Below are 23,870 nucleotides of genomic sequence, written 5' to 3'. Positions count from 1 at the left end.
GACTGATGCAGGCTGGGGCTGGGACCCCAAAGCTTGACTCTGTACCACAGGCCTGGGGAGGACCGTAGAGGGCTTCATCTCCAGTCATTCATCCCAAGGTCGTGTAGCTCAGCCCAGCCCTGTCAGCCCACTGGAGCAGCAGCCTGATCCTACTCCCAGATCTTGGAGGCATGAGGGTGGGCAAGGCCTTGCCTTCAGAGCATGGCGAGGGCCTGGCACACTCTCCTTTGAGGGCACATCAGGAGTCTGGGTCTGAGGTCAATGACAGGAAGAGGCCTCCACTTTCCTGCTCCCTGAATGCAAGGAGGAGAGCAGCAGGATTAGGACAGTGATATGAGGTCCTGGGGCGGGGATTCCTCCGTCCATTCCCTAGCCAGGTGGTCCTCATGGCCTGGTGGCAGGTGTCCATGACCTTGGCGACATCAGCCACAGGGAGGCTGCTGGGTAGGGGTGGTATTCAGCACCTCCACCTTAATAGTTCCGAGGCCAAGAGTTTCCTCTTGTGGTTGTAGGAGAAGGTGGAGTCCAACACAGAGGGAAGGGGCAAATGGACTTGGATCACCAGGTAGAAGTCTCCTTTTGAAAGGGAGCAGGTCCCTATTGTCATTCTGAGTGCACGTGGAGCAGCACCACACTTCGAGGTTCTCCCTAACCACACGCTAGACCACGTGGGCCATCAGGTCCTGGAGCACTGCCAGATGATGATGAAAGAAATGTTCACATACTGAGGGATGGCAAAGTCATTCTGGCTTATACATGATCTGGCTTGAACTTTATGCTAGTCAGAGCAGCCTGTTGATGGATTATCAAATGTGCATTGTACACCTGCTTTAACCATTAAAGAATGGATTTAAAAAATTAAAATGGAGTAACCGGTTCAAGCATTCAAAATGGAGACAGGTGACCGCTGTGAATGTGGTTTCAGACAAGCTCCTGCATCACCAAGAACCTGAATCTTCTGAGCTGCATCAGACTCAAGGACACCAACAGCTGTTCTCAAAACATCTACTAGCAGTTGCCAGCTGCAACCTTATGGTCTCAAGGTCTCCCCTTGTAACTATGCAACCATCTCGCTCCCCAAACAATCCTTGCTTAATAAGCATCCCTACTTCTTGCCAGTTTCAATCCTAATCTTGACAAACAACTTACGCAACACTGTGGTTTTTGCCTATATAAGCCTCTCTCATTTTGTACAATGATAATAATATTCTTGAATCTGTGTCTCCAAGGCCACTGTCCTCAGTTTGACTTGAATAAAACTCTCTTCTTTTCCTATTATAGACTGTTTACTGATTATCTGCATCAGCCATGAAGATGCACCAAGGTACACGGTCAGGCCCATGTGCCCTGTGAAGAGCAGCTCCTGCTTGGCAACCCTTGGGAAGGTCCTTCTTGAGACCCACTGTGCCCAGGATGCTCTAGTGGTTAGAAACAATGACACAGAAGTGGTCCACCTCCAGCTTCTGGTGGCCCTTTATCTCAAAGTGAATGGGAATATATACTTGAATATATATACCTGAAGGACTGGATGAACCACCTGACGATACTCACATTCTCTACTACCTGACCATGTTGACCTAGCAGGCAGGTAGGTGACCATGGCCACAGTGATGACCATGAAGCAGAGCAGGCAGTATAAAGGTGATCCTGGCTTAGAACTTGGCCCATGCAGCTCAGCTGCACAAGCAGCAACAGCAGTAGCAGCGTGCAGTCAGCCACAGCAAGAGCTCCATGGCCAAGCCGGAACCGGGACCACACATGTACGATGGTGCCCTTGAAGCCTCGATGACACTGGCCTTAGGCTTCCCACCCCCAACCCGGGCTCTGGCTGGGAAGGAGCTCTTAGGGTACTCTCCATCAGGGATCTGGCCCCATCAGTGCAGGAGAGATACCAAAAGCAACGAAAGCATGACAGGTAAATTGCTTTTGAGAGTAAAATGAATCTGATCCAAATGTTTCAGAGTCTCCACTGGTTACCACGGGGACCCTTGCTACTCTGCTCCAACTAGCTGACCACTGGCTTCCACCTGTTTGTCTGGAACTTCAATATAAACCTGTTTTCAGGTAAGGTCTCCAGACAGAGCCTTTTGCCTCTTTCTATATAGTGAACACAGGTTGAGAACTAAACTTGTCCTGACAGCAGCCTGCTTTGTTTGAATTGTTCTTTCCCTTTTTAATAAATTTTTTATAAATTTTGCTGAGGTTGAGGCCATGTCTTTAATATTATTCCATATTCCAGTATACTCCACAATATTTAACATCCCTTTGACATTGTCCAGTGACTTGTAAATAACAGAGACTTAAAACCATTGAGGGAACACAGGTCATTCCTAAACTCTAACTTGGTTCTGAGAATTGTTATGCCTGCCAACCTCTCAAGATCCAGCTATATTGATCATCTGCCTCATGCCCATGGATTCACAACAGCTCAACTTAAAAGAAAATATCCATTATTCAAAGTGCATATTATATTTTACCTCTGTGGCCGAAAAAAAACCTTCAAAAATGAAACGTTAAATCAGAAATTTATTATCTAAAAGAATACAAGAATTCTCTGGGGTAACTGGGATGCTGATAAGGCTGGTCTAATCAATTACATGTTTTACATCTATACTACTTCAGAGTAAGAATTAATCATCAACAAAGGTATCATCAAAGAAATATTTAATGATTGCCTTTCTCTTTAAAGCCCGCTTATTTTTTTTACATTTTATTGAAGTATAATTGACTTAAATATTATATTAATTTCAGGTGTATAGCATGATTATTTTTATAGTTAAGCACCACACAAAATTGTTATATTACTAAATTCCCTTTGCTGTACATTATATCCCTGTGACTTATTTGTTTTATAAATGGTAGTTTAAATAATTTACTTTGTGTAAATATGCCCCACTCAATAAGATAAAAATAAATTCATTTGCACGATGTCTGAAATAGATGTCATGAGTATCAACAAAAATAAATTAATTCAATAATATGCTTTTTGCACAATTATTATGTTCCAAGCTCTGTGCTAACTTACAGGGATATACTGATGAGCCAAACAGACAGGGTGTGAGTTTTTCACTTAACCAGGTTTTTACTACAAATGAATTTGAGAGTTCAGTTCATCAGTTAGATCTGGATATATTTGTGGTGTATCTTTATAATAAGTTGGTCTGCAAATTGTGGTTTGGCTTCACCAAGAAACGCTAGCCTGAGGAATCCCTATACATTTGAAAGAGATACAAACGGTGCCACGGGGCAGCTATACCATGGAACAAACCTAATTAGTGCCTAATTGCTAGCAGCTTCTAATCACTCACTCCCCTTTTTTTTCCTGTTTATATTGTGTTTTTCAAATAATTTTGTCTTTGAAGTTAATCCTTAAGGGTTTTTCTGGCCAGCAGACTTGGTTGCTAGCTAATACTATTCTATGGTTTCCTCTTAGTCAACAGAGGGCTGGAGAAATGTGTGAGGTCAAGGGCAGACTAGCCATAGCCAGTAAGTCCAAACTGTGATTCCATCTGGAGTCCATCAATTCTGAAATGCTGGACTACCACACATGTTGTGGGAGAGCTGCAGACAATCTTCAGGGGAAGAAGTGGAAAAAAACGAACACTTGTTTCTCTGTGGAATTTTTTGAATACCCACATTTACTCCCACCTTCCCCAAATAAAAGGTTTCTCATATCTACCTCATTTTGACATAGGATTGCTGCAAAGATTCAGCAGCTCCTGGGATTTTTGGCTAAACACGATGCCTTCCAGTGGCCTCTGCCAGAACTGGCTTGGCGTCTGTCCCAGCAAGAATCCCACTGGTAGGCTCTGTAGTTCAGATATCAAAGTGAAAATAAATGTCAGTTACCCAAACCAGGATGTAGTGAGCTAAGAGGTCATATCTCCAATAAAGCCTGGATATAGGGTGCTGTTCAGGGTCATGAAGTAAGTCTGTGTGCAACATACAGATGGGATGACATCATCCCACAGAAGGTGAGAAATTTACCACTGCCCTGGAAAGAATATTTCTGCTGACAATAAGAAAATCAGAAAGAATATGAACAACCATAGGCAAACATAACTGCATTTTGACCAAATAACTGTTGAATAAAAATGATCAGAATGATTCAGCTTTTACTTGATCAGGTTAAATAAGGATGTACTCTATATCCAGGTTTTATTGGAGAAATGACCTCTTAGCTCTCTACATCTTGCTTTGGGTAACTGACATTTATTTTCACTTTGATATACAAACTACAGAGCCCATCAGTGGGATTCTTGCTAGGAGAGATCAGCATCTCTCAACATAATCATTTCAGCTGTTAGATTTTTTTTTTTTTAATTCCTAGGGGAAAAAAGCTCATCTTGTTTTAATAAGATAGTTCTCGTGAAGTAAGAAGAAGTTAAATTCCATCAAAATCCAGAGTCCACTTTTAGGCTTTGAGGAGAAGTAATCCATTCTTAGTTGGTTTTCAACCTCATTTCAATACCACAGTCACTGCCATTATCATCACCACCACTAAGACCAGCCATCAGCACCATCATCCTAAATAACAGCCTACTGCTCATTAGCCAAAGTGATGGGAATATGGCACTCTGTTAGGTAACAAGGCATTAATTCATTCTTTATATTTTAACCACAGCAAAAGAGAAATACGAAAGTTTTCATAATTCCCCACCAATGATTTTAAAATGTTAAACATAGATTAGGATACTAAGAATGAAAAATACTACTCTAAGACCTAGGCAAAATGCATCTTATATAAGAAGAGCATGAAAACAGCCATGACCCCAACTGCAAAGACCAAGGAAGATAAAATCTCAACAAAGTCTTAAAAATCTCCAGCATCATCTTCATACACAGGACGCAAATTTCCTGTTACTGGTAATTGGGTCTGATTTGTTGATGTTATGCCTCTGGTAGGAATTATCAGAGACAACACTTAAGGCCTTTCTCTTCAAGGTGGTTTAATCAGACATTGGTAATGATTTGAATTACTGAAACAATAATTTAACATATTTTCCACCACTGGTATATTTAGAGTCCTTTCACAAAACAAATATTTACTGAGTACCTACTATGTTTCTGACACTCGGTGACCTCAAAGATCTCACAGAATATTGTACACGAAAGTGTATTGTATACAATTAGGGACTCAGTCTCTTTCTAGTAGTCAGTTCACCGAAACAGGAAGGAGGGCAGAAGTTACTGAGCGCCTATGTGCCAAGTATCTAACTCCAGACCAGCATTTGTTTTCCTCAGTAACCCTGTGAAGCACTACTGTCAGTTCACAGGTAAAAAAAAATAACTAAGACTCAAAATGGTTAAATAGTCCATGGTTTCAAAGTCAAACATGGTGTCTAGTCAAAGCTATGGTCTTTCCAGTAGTCATGATGTATGGATGTGAGAGTTGGACTATAAAGAAAAGCTGAGCACTGAAGAATTGATGCTTTTGAACTGCAGTGTTGGAGAAGACTCTTGAAAGTCCCTTGGACTGCAAGGAGATCCAACCGGTCCATCCTAAAGGAGATCAGTCCTGAATGTTCATTGGGAAGGACTGATCCTGAAGCCGAAACTCCAATCCTTAGGCCACCTGATGCAAAGAACTGACTCACTGGAAAAGACCCTGATGCTGGGAACAATTGAAGGCAGGAGGAAAAGGGGACGACAGAGGATGAGATGGTTGGATGGCATCACCAACTCGATGGACTTGAGTTTGAGCAAGCTCTGGTAGTTGGTGATGGACAGGGAAGCAGTTCATGGGGTCTCAAAGAGTCAGACACAACTGAGTGAATGAAATGAACTGAACTGAATCCACGGCATCCGATGTATACTTTAATGGAGATAATAAAGGCATCTTAACTCATAGGGTTATTGTGGAATTAATATATTGAATACATGAAAAGTGAAAGTGTTAGTGTCTCAGTCATGTCCAACTCTTTGCAACCCCATGGACTGAAGCCCGCCAGACTCCTCTGTCCATGGAATTCTTCAGGCAAGAATACTGATGTGGGGAGCCATTCTCTTCTCCAGGGGATCTTCCAAACCTAGGAATCGAACCCAGGTCTCCTGCATTTTAGGCAGATTCTTTACAATCTGAGCCACAGGGGAAGTCCATTGAATACATAAAACACTTTAAAAATTCCTGACAAATAATAGGCTCTCTGTAATTTTTGCTATTATTTATATTCCATTATATGGCAAAGTATGACAAAGAATGATAGAATAAGTACCACAGTATTTAAAATATGTATGTACAAATGTATTATCCAGACATTTACACATGAAACTTGATCAGAAATCTTTGGTTTACATATAGTATTCCAGTAATAGATAATACTTTTCATATGTTACTTGATTCCTCTGAAATTTGAGATGCTTCCATATATTCAAAATATATTAGAAATTTAAATAAAAATAGACAAATTTAGTTTTACTGATGAAAAAAGACTAATACCTATGCCACCTGGCACATGCTAAAAAAGAGTTATGATGATGTAATGAGCATATGGTTCTGATAATATCAATTTCAATCTTAGTGAAGTAATTCTGGTCATTAGGGACTTACTTCATCAATCAGCTTGAGAAATATTTCCTTTTTTATTGCAAAATTCTCTCCAGTGACATGGTCTAATTAGTGACAGATATCTGCCCTTTCTTGACACCACAGAAGATGAATACTCCTCGTGTTCATACAGACACAGGAGGAGGAAAGAAGGCTTTTCTGGCCCTTTGAGTTCCATGCGGCAGCACACGATTGTGGAGGAAACGTCAGCTCTGCAGTGACTATGCTCAAATTTCACCAGGATGCCTATGTTGAGCTTCAAAAATCTTCCTCATAAAGGAGCAGTCAGTGGAGTCAACAGAAGATTTTTTTCTCTTCCCAGATAAAAAGGAAGAGAGTCTGTTTTTGTTTTTGTTTGTTTTGTTTTACTTAATCTTTAAGCCACTCTGTGTAGCATGTGCGATCTTATTTTCCCAACCAGGGATCGAACCCACACCTCTTGCACTGGAAGTGTGGAGTCTTAACCACTGGACCACCAGGGATGTCCCTACTCTGTTTTAAACAAAATTTAAAACCCATGACATATAAATAAATACCACTCCACTTTTTCTAATTTTTATTCCTAACCCTGACAAGTAAAAAGCATTTGGAAATATAGTGGCCACTGTGACACCTTAGAAGTGATCAATTGTTTTAGCCTATCATAAAATTTTGCAAAACTCACATGATAGAATTCTTAAGTTAGGGTGACCTAGAGTAAACAATACCTTAATGATAACATCTCTATAAATTTTTTCACCAGATAATTATCAGATTTTGGTTTTGTAAGCAATCGTATGCTTGCGTGTACTGTAACAGGAAAAGAAAGTACCTATATAATGAAGTCTAAAATTGTTGATGTGATTCAAATAATCCATTGAAGTTAATATGGAAACATCAAAGATAAGGTTGGTGACCCCAATGGAGTCTATTATTGTTATTCTGAAGTCCATTCAGCAGTTGAGGAGTATACATCTAGTGGGTACAATTGTGTTTTCTCTCTGTACAAAGCATTATGATTTAAAAAAAAAAGGCAGTAAGTATTTCATAGTGCATATAATATGGTTAGGGGGAAACAAAATTTCACGATACATGAAATTTATCATGACTTTAAGCGCAGAATTGCATAGCAAAAAAATAAAAGTTCTACAGAATACCTGTTAAAAAGAGATTAACAACATTCAGAAAGGAGGGCTTAGCATTTCATCATAGGTAGGATGTGTGTGAACTCCAGGAGATGGTAAGGGACAGGGAAGCCTGGCATGCTGCAGAGCATGGGGTCGCAAAGAGTCAGACACGACTTGGCGACTGAACAACCACAGGATACAGGTAGGGAGCGTGAAAGTCAAAGCGCTCTGTGAGCTAAGCCATGGAGCTAGAATGAGAACGAGGTAACCTGGAGGCAGTCAGGACATGCCTGTGACTCGAGTATGAGAAGTGGAATTGAGGGAAATCACATAGTGGTGGAAAGTGAGAGGGCGGGGGCTGGAGTTGAAATGTGTATGTGTGTGTCTGTGTGCACTCAGCCGTGTGCGTGTCTGCGTGTGCATGTGTGCTCAGCTATGTCCAACTCTCTGTGACACCCCCATGGACTGTAGCCCACCAGATGCACTAGGACACAGGGACTCACTGAAGGTACAACGAACATGGAGCGTGACAGAAAACATTCAGTGACCAGAAAAACGCAGTTCTAGGGCCTTCCCTGGTGGTTCAGTGGCTAAGACTTCACTTCCCGATGCAGGGGGTGAGGGTTCGATCCCTGGTCAGAGAGCTAAGATCCCATGTCTTGCGGCCAAAATCCCAGAACATAAAAACTACAGAAGCCAATATTGTAACAAATTCAACAGACTTAAAAAATTGAAAAAAACAAAACCTCAGTTCTGGAAACTTGAAGACAGGATAAGAGTAGTACCTATCTATCTTTTTGAGAAATTCTATACAACGAAAAATTCGAATCTCATACATAACCACCAAAAATTATCTGCCTGATACTAATCTGACATGAAATATAGCAGCATCAGTAATATTCTATGGGTAAAAGCTAATAGATTATCTACTTATCATCAATAATTAGAAGTGAACCCTCAAAAAGCAAGTTCAAGTATTCAGCTACCCAGATTAAGGAAATGTGAATAAAAGAAAAGGCATATGAATATCTAATTCTTTTAGGGTAAACAGTTTTCATATATTGAAAGGAAACATTTTTATTTTTTTCTTCGCCATACATGGTTTTATGTGAATAAAGGGTGAAGATAAAATACTGAAAGTATTATTAAAAGAAAGTTAGCTTGTGGAAGACTCCAGAGTGTAAATTTTATTCCAAGGTAATTAGGAAACCACAAAAAGGGTTTGAATAAGATGGACATTGAAATTAATATTTAGGGGAAACACACCTGATGGTACTATGGAGTAGAGTGGGGCAACAAAATCAGAAGAAAGGAAGTCCATAAAAAGAGAATTTTTATGGATGTAGTTTAGGCATGTGCATCACAAGTAGGATAAGGATAATGCCAGTGGAGATAACAACAAAGGTAGTGATATGAGGGGCAGTGAAGAACTGAACTAACCATGCATAGGGTAAGTGAGAGGCACCTTGGCAGAAAAACATCATTACATCTGGGATAATTCCATTTGAACTTGAAATTTCCTATTAGATCATTCACACAGATCCCTATTAGCATTGCCAATCACCCACTGATTCCATCATCAGGCTGTAGAAAATATGTCCTAAATAGATGTCCATAAATTAAAAAGGCATGGGAAATTCAATGTTAAAAACTGACGCATTGTGTTTGTGTGGCCTGGGCAAAAGGAGGGTGAGGGGGGTGGAGAGAGAGAGAAGGAGAGAGAGAGGCGTGATTCCTGAAAATAGATCTCAAGCACCCTACTTCTGGTCTAAAGCTTTCCTTACCCCCAGAGCAAATCAGATTAACAGAATCAACCATGAATAGATTTTTACCTCAATAATTTTTCATGTTCAAAAGAAACAGGATTGTAAAGTTTTAGAAGCTTTTATTTCCCTCCTCCAAAAGGATTTATGCCCCAAATGAACCTAAGAGAACAACGGATTATCAATTGTTTACATAGGCATAAAAATTTCATTCTTAAAAAAAAAAAGTATTTCAAGGCTATAAATTGATCTCTGGGATGTAAGATTACCAAACTTCTAAATGTTCCTAACGATAACTTTACGTCATGAGGAATTAAGACTCTGATGAGAAGAAATACACTCCATTAACTAGTTTTTGGTATCGTTTCTTTTCTTACTTGAGGTCTCACAAGAAAAGCTAAGTAAAGATCCTCATTTTAGAGATAATTAAAACCTACATTTAGTCCAACCACTTAATTGTCTTGCATTTCTGAACACATAATAAAACTGTTTTACAACTATTCCCCAGTTTATTTTTCTTTGTGAATAATATATTCCCTTAAAATACTGGCATGACTTAACATCAAGCCATGCTACATGAGAAGTTGGAAGGTAATTAGTATTTAATTACTGAACTCCATTTCCATGGAGTCCTACAGCCTGAAATGTATTTTACAGAATCTATGACCCTTCTAAAAATCGGTATTTACTACAGAAAAAACTAGCTTCAAAAGGTTACATAATGACTCTCACTGAGAGTGCTGAGAACTGTAGTTAGCAGCTGTGTCCTATTCTAAAAGATGCATACCTACCTATACAGCTCATTTATTTAAAACATATTGATATTGTTTGAAAATGTATTATTATTTCAGTTTCTGAGTAGGAAGATAACTCTAGCTAGTTTTAGTGGTAACTAATTTTAAAATGTGAAGTTTTCATAATGAAACTAACACAATGTCTCTAAGAATGATTTAAAGTAGATAGATATGCATGTTCACTCCACTTTTCCTCAATCTTCAATGAGGAGAAACGGCAATGGAATATATATTAAGATTTTTAAGTTTTTTCAGGACTATTAGTCAGCCTGCATAAGTGGCCAGGGATTCTTTTCAAAAAGCAACGGATGAAAATTTAAAACTAAGAAGTCAGCCAAACAAACAAAACAGACCTGTAGGCAATGAGTCAAGAGCACTGAAATTCCAAAGATATGGAGTCAAATGCAACCGTTTCAAGTGAAATCTCATCAATGGAAATACGAAGGCCTGGCTACAACTTTTCCAAAATGGTAGAATTATTGCTGAATGGCAGTAACTCAAACGAATTATGATACTGGTTATTCTACATGGCAGTAGCAACAGGTTTCCTAAATTTCTGCTCTTCCTCTGTCTGCCTTTTTTCCTCCAGAAAAACTCGAGTTGTATCCACTATCTACATGCCTATTTAAATTCAAATTTAAAAATTCTAAAGCTCAATCAAATTTCACAAACAGGCTCCTTAGGTGCGCTAGCCATAGTTCAAGTACTCTACTACCACATACAGCTGGTAGCTATTATGTGGGCCAGCACAGATACACAACATTTCCATCATTATAAACAGTTTTTGTGGACAGTGTTGGACTAGAGAAAAAATATTAAATCTCAAGAGAAGGTCACTAACTCAATGACTTATCAGTAGGTGGGTACAACAGCAGTAAAACACACTGATTTAGCTTAATTCAGTTCAAACAGGTGAAGACTAAATATTGGCAGCTATATGCTAGATTTGTGAAATATTCCGCACCCATATCCCAGTGTGGTTATGAAATTCAGGGAATAAGACAAAGGCAGGGACTTCCCTGGTGGTCCAGTAACCACTGAGCCAGGTTTGATTCCAGGTCTGTGAAGATCCTACCTGCCATGGAGCAACTAAGCCCACGCACCACAACTGCTGAAATCCTTGAGCCGCTACCACAAGGAGAAGCCCACAACCACAAGAGGAGCAGCCACCACTCTCCACGACTAGAGAAAGCCTGCACACAGCAACAAAGACTCAGCACAGCCAAAAGTAAAAAAATAAAATAAAAATAAAAATTTTTAAATAGAAAGGCGATAATTTCAGAGATAAGCAATGATAAATTTAAGTCACATTCTCTTTTAATGACAAAAATCTTCATGGCATATACATGCATCAAGACTTCTTTAAAATTTACAACTTTTCTTTTTCCAATATAAAATACAGGAATATGTAAATGTACCAAATGTTTGCTGACTTGATACCCATTTTAGATAATTCCTAGTGTAAAATTATTACACATTATCCTTAATTCCATTTAATACTATATTTTCTCTTTCCTTAACAACAACCACAAGAAATCATGAATTCGGGAGCTTCTTCAGATGATTAGCCAAAGCAGATTAAGATAATAAATATGATTCATAAGAAAGAAAGAATTTTTAATTTAGTTTTTTCTTAGAAAATCTTCAACTAAATGATAATTAGCATTGCCTGTGGCATTGCCTTTTCTTTAGTGGGTCTTTATAACAATTTCCCCCAATCACAAAATTTCCAAAGTAAAGAGGAAGGCCAAATTTAGATATATCAATATAGTCTCATTTAACTTGTGTGGGGGGGAGAGGCAAATCATAATTACCATTATTACTTTTTAGAATCTAGAAGGATACTATTAAAGCTTTATATATACTTACTGTACTTAGAACTCCTAATTCAGAATAAAGTATGGCAAGAATACCTTTTGACTATCAAAAGTTTATTCAGACAATAGAATATTCTTCAGTGTTAAGAAATGAGCAATCAAGCTATGAAAAGACATGCAGGAATTTTAGTGAAAGGAGCCAGTCACTAATGGCTACCTACTGAATGATTCCAAATATACGACATTTTGAAAAGGCAAAAGTATAGAGATCGTAAAAAGACAAGTAGTTTCAAGGGGTTGAGGAGCTGGGAGAAACAGATGAACAGGCAGAGCAGAGAGGATATTTAAGGCAGTTAAAATAGTCTGCATGGTTACTGTAATGATGAATACATATTACTAAACATTTGCCAAACCCACAGAGTGTACAACACCAGAAGTGAACACTAACGTAAATTATGGACTCTGGATGACTATGGTGTGTTAACCCAGGTTCATCACTTGTTAAAATGTTCCTTCTACTCTGGTGGGGGATGTTCATAATGGGGGAGGTCATGCATGTGTGGGGGCATGGAGCATCTGGGAAATTTCTGTACCTTCCTTCTAATTTTGCTGTGAAGCTAAAATTGCTCTGAAAAGAAAAAAAAGGCTTTTAAAAAATGTGGTTACCCATTTTACAAAAAAGGGATTATTTTACAAATTATCACGCAACAGTCAGAATCAAAAGCATATGAAAGTGGAGCTACATAGCATTTTTCTTGAAGGGAAAAAATTTAAAATCTGGCAATTCATTTATTTTGCTAGACAAATGCATTTGCTACCTTACTTATCTTATCAGGAAAGCAACTCACAATGGGATTGGAAGAACATTTGGTCTCCAGAGTCCAATTTGAGTCACAACCTCCCATCCTTCCAGCTGTCACTTCCTGACTCCCACATTTCCCTTCACCAAGTTCATCATGGCCTCAACTCCTTTGAACCTTCTTTTTTTATTTCAATCTATCAGACCATGCCTTTAACCCTCTCTTCTTTCTTGATCTGGTCTAAACTCCACAGAGCATCACTACACACTACAAACACTTTTCTCAATTACTTTGTCTTTTGCTGAACCAAATCACAAAACCCCAAAACCTAAATAATTCTTCTATGTGTATACTGAAAAGATGATTGAAGATGACAGGAAAAAGAAAAACCACACCATCATGGGAAAACAACTACCTATTCAGCCTTGCCTTTACTCTCAGCAAGCCCATATTTCTGTGTCCTCATTCTTCCATGGAATTGTGCATGTAGTGTTCATCTAGAAAGGCTTTCATGACTTCTACCTAACAAATACTGACTCATATCCCAGTAGATACTTCAGACACCATCTCCTGAATGAAACCTTTCTCAAACTCCACTCATTACTGAGACAGTATGCAAGGATCCAGTATGCAAGTATGCAGTTCCTATCCACATGGGTAATAAATATTTTTGAAATTTACTTATAACCTTTCTTCTACTTTGAACTTACTAAAGGGAAGGATGTCATTTTCTTTTCATTTATATTCTTGGCAGGGAGCGGAATGACTAGCACAAATTTTCAGTGAATACAAGAATGAATGAATGGACAAAAGAGATACTTTTTAGTATTTTTAGTCAAGGCACTTTGTATGTTTCAGTATTGATTTCATCATTTGGGAAAAAATATACCTAACACAAGAGAAGACTCTACACATGGAAATCACCAGATGGTCAACACCGAAATCAGACTGATTATATTCTTTGCAGCCAAAGATGGAGAAGCTCTATACAGTCAGCAAAAACAAGACTGGGAGCTGACTGTGGCTCAGATCATGAACTCCTTATAGCCAAATTCAACTTTAAATTGAAGAAAGTAGGGAATACCACTAGTCCATTCAGGTATTAGATCAGATCAGTCACTTAGTCGTGTCCGACTATTTGCGACCCCATGAATTGCAGCACGCCAGGCCTCCCTGTCCATCACCAACTCCTGGAGTTCACTCAGACTCATGTCCATCGAGTCAGTGATGCCATCCAGCCATCTCATCCTCTGTCGTCCCCTTCTCCTCCTGCCCCCAATCCCTCCCAGCATCAGAGTCTTTTCCAATGAGTCAACTCTTCACATGAGATGGCCAAAGTACTGGAGTTTCAGCTTTAGCATCAGTCCTTCCAAAGAAATCCCAGGGCTGATCTCCTTCAGAATGGACTGGTTTGATCTCCTTGCAGTCCAAGGGACTCTCAAGAGTCTTCTCCAACACCACACCTCAAAAGCATCAATTCTTCGGCGCTCAGCCTTCTTCACAGTCCAACTCTCACATCCATACATGACCACAGGAAAAACCATAGCCTTGACTAGACAAACCTTTGTTGGCAAAGTAATGTCTCTGCTTTTGAATATGCTATCTAGGTTGGTCACAACTTTCCTTCCAAGGAGTAAGCGTTTTTTAATTTCATGGCTGCAGTCACCACCTGCAGTGATTTTAGAGCCCAGAAAAATAAAGTCTGACACTGTTTCCACTGTTTCCCTATCTATTTCCCATGAAGTGATGGGATCGGATGCCATGATCTTCGTTTTCTGAATGTTGAGCTTTAAGCCAACTTTTTCCTCTCCTCTTTCACTTTCATCAAGAGGCTTTTGAGTTCCTCTTCACTTTCTGCCATAAGGGTGGTGTCATCTGCATATCTGAGGTTATTGATATTTCTCCCGGCAATCTTGATTCCAGCTTGTGCTTCTTCCAGTCCAGGGTTTCTCATGATGTACTCTGCATATAAGTTAAATAAGCAGGGTGACAATATACAGCCTTGACGTACTCCTTTTCCTATTTGGAACCAGTCTGTTGTTCCATGTCCAGTTCTAACTGTTGCTTCCTGACCTGCATACAAATTTCTCAAGAGGCAGATCAGGTGGTCTGGTATTCCCATCTCTTTCAGAATTTTCCACTGTTTATTGTGATCCACACAGTCAAAGTCTTTGGCATAGTCAATAAAATCCCTTATGATTATACAGGGGAAGTGAGAAATAGATTTAAGGGACTAGATCTGATAGAGTGCCTGATGAACTATGGACAGAGGTTCGTGACATTGTAGAGGAGAAAGGAATCAAGACCATTCCCATGGAAAAGAAATGCAAAAAAGCAAAACGGCTGTCTGAGGAGGCCTTACAAATAGCTGTGAAAAGAAGAGAAGCGAAAAGCAAAGGAGAAAAGGAAAGACATAAGCATCTGAATGCAGAGTTCCAAAGAATAGCAAGGAGAGATAAGAAAGTCTTCCTCAGCAATCAATGCAAAGAAATAGAGGAAAACAACAGAATGGGAAAGACTAGAGATCTCTTCAAGAAAATTAGAGATACCAAGGGAACATTTCACACAAAGATGGGCTGGATAAAATACAGAAATGGTATGGACCTTACAGAAGCAGAAGATATTAAGAAGAGGTGGCAAGAATACACAGAAGAACTGTACAAAAAAGATCTTCACGACCCAGATAATCACAATGGTGTGATCACTCACCTAGAGCCAGACATCCTGGAATGTGAAAGTCAAGTGGGCCTTAGAAAGCATCACTACGAACAAAGCTAGTGGAGGTGATGGAATTCCAGTTGAGCTATTTCAAATCCTGAAAGATGATGCTGTGAAAGTGCTGCAATCAATATGCCAGCAAATTTGGAAAACTCAGCAGTGGTCACAGGACTGGAAAAGGTCAGCTTTAATTCCAATCCCAAAGAAAGGCAATGCCAAAGAATGCTCAAACGACCGCACAATTGCACTCATCTCACACGCTAGTAAAATAATGCTCAAAATTCTCCAAGCCAGGCTTCAGCAATATGTGAAGTATGGACTTCCAGATGTTCAAGCTGGTTTTAGAAAAGACAGAGAAACCAGAGACCAAATTGCCAACATCTGCTGGATCATGGAAAAAGGAACAGAGTTCCAGAAAAACATCTATTTCTGCTTTATTGATTACGCCAAAGCCTTTGACTGTGTGGATCACAATCAACTGTGGAAAATTCTTCAAGAGATGGGAATACCAGACCACCTGACCTGCTTCATGAGAAACCTATATGCAGGTCAGGAAGCAACAGTTAGAACTGGACATGGAACAACAGACTGGTTCCAAATAGGAAAAGGAGTACGTCAAGGCTGTATATTGTCACCCTGCTTATTTAACTTATATGCAGAGTACATCATGAGAAACGCTGGGCTGGAAGAAGCACAAGCTGGAATCAAGATTGCCGGGAGAAATATCAATAACCTCAGATATGCAGATGACACCACCCTTATGGCAGAAAGTGAAGAGGAACTCAGAAGCCTCTTGATGAAAGTGAAAGAGGAGGGGAAAAAGTTGGCTTAAAGCTCAACATTCAGAAAACAAAGATCATGGCATCCGGTCCCATCACTTCATGGGAAGTAGATGGGGAAACAGTGGAAACAGTGTCAGACTTTTATTTTTTTTGAGCTCCAAAATCACTGCAGGTGGTGACTGCAGCCATGAAATTAAAAGATGCTTACTCCTTGGAAGGAAAGTTATGACCAACCTAGATAGCATACTCAAAAACAGAGACATTACTTTGCCAACAAAGGTTCGTCTAGTCAAGGCTATGGTTTTTCCAGTGGTCATGTATGCATGTGACATTTGGAGTGTGAAGAAAGCTGAGCGCCAAAGAATTGATGCTTCTGAGGTGTGGTGTTGGAGAAGACTCTTGAGAGTCCCTTGGACTGCAAGGAGATCCAACCAGTCCATCCTAAAGGAGATCAGTCCTGGGTGTTCTTTGGAAGGACTGATGCTAAAGCTGAAACTCCAATACTTTGGTCACCTCATGTGAAGAGTTGACTCATTGGAAAAGGCTCTGATGCTGGGATGGATTGGGGGCAGGAGGAGAAGGGGACGATAGAGGATGAGATGGCTGGATGGCATCACTGACTCAATGGACATGAGTCTGAGTGAACTCCGGGAGTTGGTGATGGACAGGGAGGCCTGGCGTGCTGCAATTCATGGGGTCGCAAAGAGTCGGACATGACTGAGCAACTGATGGGAAAATTAATAGCATACATGAGGATCCCATCAATATAACAGTGATCAGCTTTGTAGTCACAATAACCAAACGCCCCTAACATATCACACCCTTTTACAGATATGCCTGCAAGTGCTCCCACTTCGTGCATTAGTTCTAATTCCATCTTTATTTACCAAAGCTCCTTCCTCATGTATAAAAATAGCAAGTCATTATGTTTCTCCTGTATTATAAATATCTAAACTTTAGAAACAGAATTTTCCTAGTTTAATTCTTAATTTAGAAAATAACTCAAACATTAATCAATGTTTCAAGGGAATTAGAAACAGAATTTTCTCTTTAGTTGAATTCTTAATGTATAAAATAATTCAAAGAAACATTAATCAATGTTTCAAGGGAATCAGAATCAAATAAAATGTTAGTACATGTTCTGACAAAAGGATTTTTCAGACTTGGCAATAGTTTCTTCACCTAACTAAGCACTCTGCTTCTCGTTCAGTCTTCTCACAGACGTGTGCAATACTACATGCTCTAGATAACTAATGAGAACAGACTGCGGGGCAAGTCCACCGAACGCTCTGCGATGACCTAAATGTGAAGGAAATCCAAGGAAGAGGAGGTACGTGCATACGTGTGGATGACTCATTTTGCTGGACAGCAGAAACAAGCACTGTGAAGCAGCTATACGTCAATAAAAAAATTAACATTATGTCAGGCACCAAAGACACAAAACTGAAGAAAACTGGGCCGTGCCCTAATGTAGCTTACAGCCTAGTCATCTTACAGGTTCTCTGCGTGCATACTCACAGTTCTCTCTCCGCTAGGCTGTTCCTTACCAGCCACTCTACCAGAACTTAAGTCAAAAGGGTCACTAAACTGTTTCATTTTTTTAGTTAGATTTAGATTTCCAGCTATTTGTGACTCCTGTGCCAACAATTTAGAGACACTTTGTATCTTTTCTATTTAAAAAATTTTACTTCAGTCCTCAATTTCCTACAGATACTGAAGAATCCTTTCTCTATTTTTAAACTTTCTTCTACCCTCCTGTGCCTTAGGCCTGTTAACTGCACGCACAGGCATTTCTATATATTATGCAGAACAATGGAAAGACCCAGTTCAGATCTAGGCTCTGCCATGCGCTGGCTTTATAACCTAGGGCAAGCCACTAACTCCGCAGAGGCTCTTCATCTTTATGGGTAAAATACAGATATCAATACAAATACACACAACATGTGAGAGTTAGATGATATAATGTATGTCACAAATTCTCAAACATTTTTAAATGTCTGTAGTTTCATCTGGATAATTTAGTGGATTGAAGTGCTTGCTGATTCATCTGTCCTCTCATCCAGCAGTCCCTGCACTGTAAAAGGTATTAGCTTCCATCATTTAACTTCCCTGACATCTGGACATCTTTCTAGCTCACTTAAATCCATCAGGTCTGGCTTAATATACATTTTTTTCCCATGGTCTAGTTTTGCTCAAAATTATAATGTCCTTGGTGTAAAACTTCTTTATAATAATTTCTCATATACTTGAAGTATTTGTTAGGTCATCACATCTCTTTTTTTTTATAATGCAAATAACTAATTCTTTAAACTTCCTTATAACTTCCACTTAAAAACATTTCAGTAAAGTTTCTGTCTTCTAAGTTTTAGAGAAATAGGGTTCTTTCTATCTGCAATTAAAGTGATCTGAGATCCAGAGAAGGAGAAATATCAAATGACATCCCCTATATGTGGACTATAAAAACAAATGATAAAAAGGAACTTACTTTAAAAACAGTCATAGAGTTAGAGAACGAACTTACAGTTGCCAGCAGGTAAGGATGGGGAAAGGAATATTTAGGGAATTGGGGATGGACATGTACACACTGCTATAATAAAATGGATAACCAACAAGGACCATATATAGCATGTGGAACTCTGTTCCATGTTACATGGCAGCCTGGAAGGGATGGGAGTTTGGGGAAGAATGGATACATGTATCTGTATGGTTGAGTCCCTTTGCTGTTCACCGGAAACTATCACAACATTGTTAATAATTGGCCAAACCTCAGTACAAATTAAAAAGTTTAAAAAATAACAAATTTTCAAAAGTGGTATAAGATCTATGCAAGATATAGATACCTTGCATGAAAGACAAAAACAATGAAATGCGCAATATTGATTTTTTTTTACATTTTAACTGTATGGAATTGAATCATATTATAACAGAAGTTTGCCCCTAACCATGGAGTCAGTAGAATACATTCATCAGATGAAGTTAATATTAAACTTTTCTCTTCATAAAGTTTACAGTCAGCATAGAAAGAATTAGGAAAGCAAATATTTCTATAGGAAAACTACATATTCCTTGGATTTCACTGCAGGAAATACATGATGTAAAATACCCCTAGAATATTTTCCTTCAAATCTTAAAACCTGAAACATCCTCTTTATAAGATCCCTAGTACAGAAATCACCAAAACCTAGTATTTTAAGACAGCATCTTACTCATGTGTGCTGATTCACACTGAGACATCAAAGAACGAAGGAACTGAATAAACTTAACTTTTGACAACCAGTAATGATTTGGAAGTTTTGAGAGAACAATTTATGGCACTAGTATTTAAAGCAGACATATATGTGTCTCGGGTCAACCTCCAAAAATAAAAGCTTAACTAGGAAGACTTCAATGTATTGAAATGTCTAGGAAAACAGATGAACTAATTAAATTCAATTCTTATTATTCAAACATGGATTCAGACTTCTAAAAATCAAAATGTACTCCTGTGAAAATAATGCAAAGGGGAAATATAAGGGGATTTTCAAGACTCCCTTACTGGGCTATTCATTATAAGAAAACCTAATTTAATTATCAATTGATACTCTTCATTTCTCCTTTTGCTTTTCCTCATTTTGGTTCAGAAATTATTTAAAATAGATGACTCTGTGATATAATCCTATAAAATTCCACACCCATAAGCTTTTAAATATGATTTTTTATACTGTCAAAACTTCTAATGACACTTTTTTGAGAAATTATTTCCTAATTTCTCAACTATTCCCTATTTTTACATTATCTCCTATTGACTTTCTAAATTTTATCTTAATTACTTTAAATATAAAAGTTATAAAGCAAAGTCATAGAATATTTAGCAAAGAAACAAAGAAAATATATTATTCACATATAATTTGATCTCCCTAATACAATTAACACCAGAATTTTCAAAACTTTCAAAATCCTGTTTATACAAAGTTTTAAGAAAATTCATCTCCATTACTTTTTTTTCAAGTACAGAACAGCAAAGTTAAAAAGTTGCTTATAGTTCCATTGACACCAACAATCACATTTATGTATGTATCAATCCAGATTCTTGTCCTCCTAGCATAATTATGAATGTCTTCTCTTTGTTTGTTATTTTGCTTGCACAGCTGTACTTCTGAATCTTGTGATAAACCCTGCTTGAGGTAAACAGAGTTTTTGGGAAAATCTCCTGTGTCTAGTTACATTATTACCTCCAGAGCGAGGAATCTGCACAATGAAATAAGCATATCAACCCATTCACATTCTCTCATGCTCATTAGTGGAACTGATTGACAGCCAGGTTCTGAGATCAGCATTTCCTTTCAAGGCTCTTTTGATAAATTGATAATGAACCTAACAGTCAGTGAGGGAAATTAAAGTGATGGGAAAAGGCCACTGGATCATTTACTTCTGCTGCCGTTGGACTCAAAATCCTATGATGCTGCCAAAACTGAAGCCTTATAAATGTCCATGGTCTCAGTAAAAATTAAAATTCCCACAGGGAGCATCTGAGTGGCTGACTCTAGGTAATGTGACCTGCAAGGGTTTAGGGAAAGGTAATTATCTGATCTCTTTTGTTTTCCACTTTCTTTTTTTAAAAAAAATTTTATGGGGATATAGTTGCTTTACAATGTTGTATTAGTTTCAGGTGTACGGCAAAGTGAATCAGTTATACATATATATATTTATATTTATCTTTTTTAGATTTTTAGATCATTTCTCATGTAGGTTATTACAGAGTATTGAAGAAAATTCCCTATCATATACAGTAGGTCTTTACAAGTCATCTATTTTACGTATAGTAGCATGTATATGTCAATTCCAATCTTCCAATTTCTCTCTCCCTTTCCCTTATTCCCTGATAACCATAAATTTGTTTTCCAGCAATTCCACTACTGGATATATACCCTGAGAAAACCATAATTGAAACCAATACATATACCACAATATTCATTGCTGCACTATTTACAGTAGCCAGGACATGGAAACAAACTGCTGCTGCTGCTGCTGCTAAGTCGCTTCAGTCGTGTCCGACTCTGTGCGACCCCAGAGATGGCAGCCCACCAGGCTCCCCCGTCCCTGGGATTCTCCAGGCAAGAACACTGGAGTGGGTTGTCATTTCCTTCTCCAATGCATGAAAGGGAAAAGTGAAAGTGAAGTCGCTCAGTCATGTCCGACTCTTAGCGACCCATGGACTGCAGCCCACCAGGTTCCTCCGTCCATGGGATTTTCCAGGCAAGAGTACTGGAGTAGGGTGCCATCACCTTCTCCGATGGAAGCAAACTAAGTGTCCGTCAATAGATGAATGGATAAAGAAGATGTGGTACATATATACAATGGAATATTACTGAGCCATAAAAAAGAATGAAATTGGGTCATTTGTTGAGACATGGATGAACCTAGCGTCTGTCACGCAGAGTGAAGTCAGTCAGAAAGAGAAAAACAAATGTTATAAATTAACACATGAATGAGGAATCTAGAAAATGTACAGATGGACCTAGTTTCAGGGCAGGAATAGAGACACAGATGTAGAGAATGAACTGTAGACCTGGGGGGAAGGGAAGGGTGAGATGAATTGGAGGACTAGGTTTTACACATCCACAGTACTATGTGCAAAATAGACAGCTAGTGGTAACCCGCAGTACAGCGCAGGGAACCCGCAGTACAGCAGGGGGCAGAGTTCAGAGCTCTGCGATGAGTCTGGGGTCGCACAGAGGCGGACACAACTGAAGCGACGCAGCAGCAGCAGCCAGGCTTCCTGCCCACTTTTTGTCCTACTGTTTTCTTAACTAGCTGGTTTTCGCTATTGATAGGTTTAAGTGCTGGCTTCCTCAAGGGTAACATTTTGTTTTTGAAGCAAACTAAGAAATGAAGAAACAAAGATACATCCTCTCTGCTTTCATGTGGACATAAAAAAGATGGACCGCCAATTGAAATTTTCATTCCACTGAATTCATTTATACAAACACCAATCTTGATATGTAATATATAAAATCCCCCCCCCCCAATTTTTGCCACTGTAGATTGAAACTGGTTTTTGGTATTCTTCAGTTTTGTCTTTTTTGGGTCTTTATATTTTATTGTTAATGAGAAAAGGCTGCAGTAGCTAGACATATGCTATTTTTAACCAGAAAATTCTTGCTAATTACATTTCATAAAACTACTACCAAAACTTTAAAGTCTGGATGTTTAACTTTTAAAAGTATTACAGATAAAAGTTTCCAAACAGATCTGTGGAGGCAGAGCAAGATAAATGAGGTTATAAATTGAGCTATTGATTCTTCTGCAAGCAAGAAAAATATTCCTAGTGTGTATTCAATCCAAGTAGCTATTATATCTTTTAAGCTTTCTTGAACTATTTTTGATTTATTCTTTTTAAAACATGTAACTGCATAAAAGTGAAATTAATTTACAATTTATGTTTCAGTGTCAATGGTTGGCAAGCATCTTATATTCTCATGAATTATAATCCTAGGTACAGCACTTTATTTCATCAACCATCCACTGCTTTTCAATAATGTATTCAAGCAGAAAATAGTCAGGGGGCATAATAAAGCTAGAGTCTTATTTTTAATAGACAGTGCTATCAAATTCTAGAATATAGTTTTGTTAGATTTTTAAAACCTAATTTTTCATCAAAATTGTTCACTCAAACTCAAGATCAACTAGACAGGCCAAAAAATAATGCCTTTAAACAGATTTACACCACTAGAGATTATACATAGGGGCTTTCCTGGTAGTTCAGACAGTAAAGAATCTGCCTGCAATGTGGAAGACCCAGGTTCGATCCCTGGGACAGGAAGATCTCCTGGAGAAGGGCCTGGCAATCCATTCCAGTATTCTTGCCTAGAGAATCCCATGGACACAGCAGCCTTGTGGGCCACAATCCATGGCATCACAAAGAGTCGGACATGACCGAAGCGACTTAGCATGCATGCAGGCAGAGATTATACAAGCTAACCAGTAATCATATAATGACATATGTTTTTTGTATTTATATTTTGTATATTTTATGACATCTAACCTCAGAACTTAAATTGTTAGGTTACAATAAGTCTATTTACCAGAAAGAAGATAAAAGTTTTAGGGTTTCCTTTAAAAATATGCATTTCTATGTCATAGGTTCATACTTTAGAATAGATTCAAATATTGTTTTGGAAAATGTTGTCCATGAAACCACCTGAGAGGTCAGTTATAAATGCAGATCTCCAGGCCCTAACCCAGGCCTGTGAAATCAGAATCTCTGGGCATGAAGTAAGAAATCTGCTTTTTAAAAAGTTCCTTGGAAAAGTCTTCATCCATAAATGTTTGAGAACATCCATAAATGTTCAAATTGACTGAGCAATACTAAAGGACTAAACAGTTGACCTGGAGAAACAAGGACGGCTCTGATTCTTTTAAAATCCCATTGTAACAGAACATCAGGGAAAGAACCAAGGTCATATTTCAGAAGTCCATTACCATGTATCCTATCTGAAATAATCAGTTTGGTAAAAAAAAAAATAGTTCCAAAACTCTAGTAACTAAAGTTACTACTTGGATT

General features: G+C 38.5%; 1 protein-coding gene across 3 annotated transcripts in view; it reads right to left on the bottom strand.

The window, feature by feature from the left end:
- The window catches only part of HMCN1 (hemicentin 1), a 539,309-nt gene that overhangs the window by 287,716 nt on the left and 227,723 nt on the right, over positions 1-23,870 (bottom strand). The gene's annotated exons all lie outside the window — the stretch shown is intronic.

Source organism: Bos javanicus, chromosome 16 (assembly GCF_032452875.1).
Source record: "Bos javanicus breed banteng chromosome 16, ARS-OSU_banteng_1.0, whole genome shotgun sequence".
NCBI classification, from domain to species: domain Eukaryota; kingdom Metazoa; phylum Chordata; class Mammalia; order Artiodactyla; family Bovidae; genus Bos; species Bos javanicus.
The sequence above is the reverse complement of the archived record's forward strand: the minus strand, read 5'-3'. Positions and strand labels throughout refer to the sequence as shown.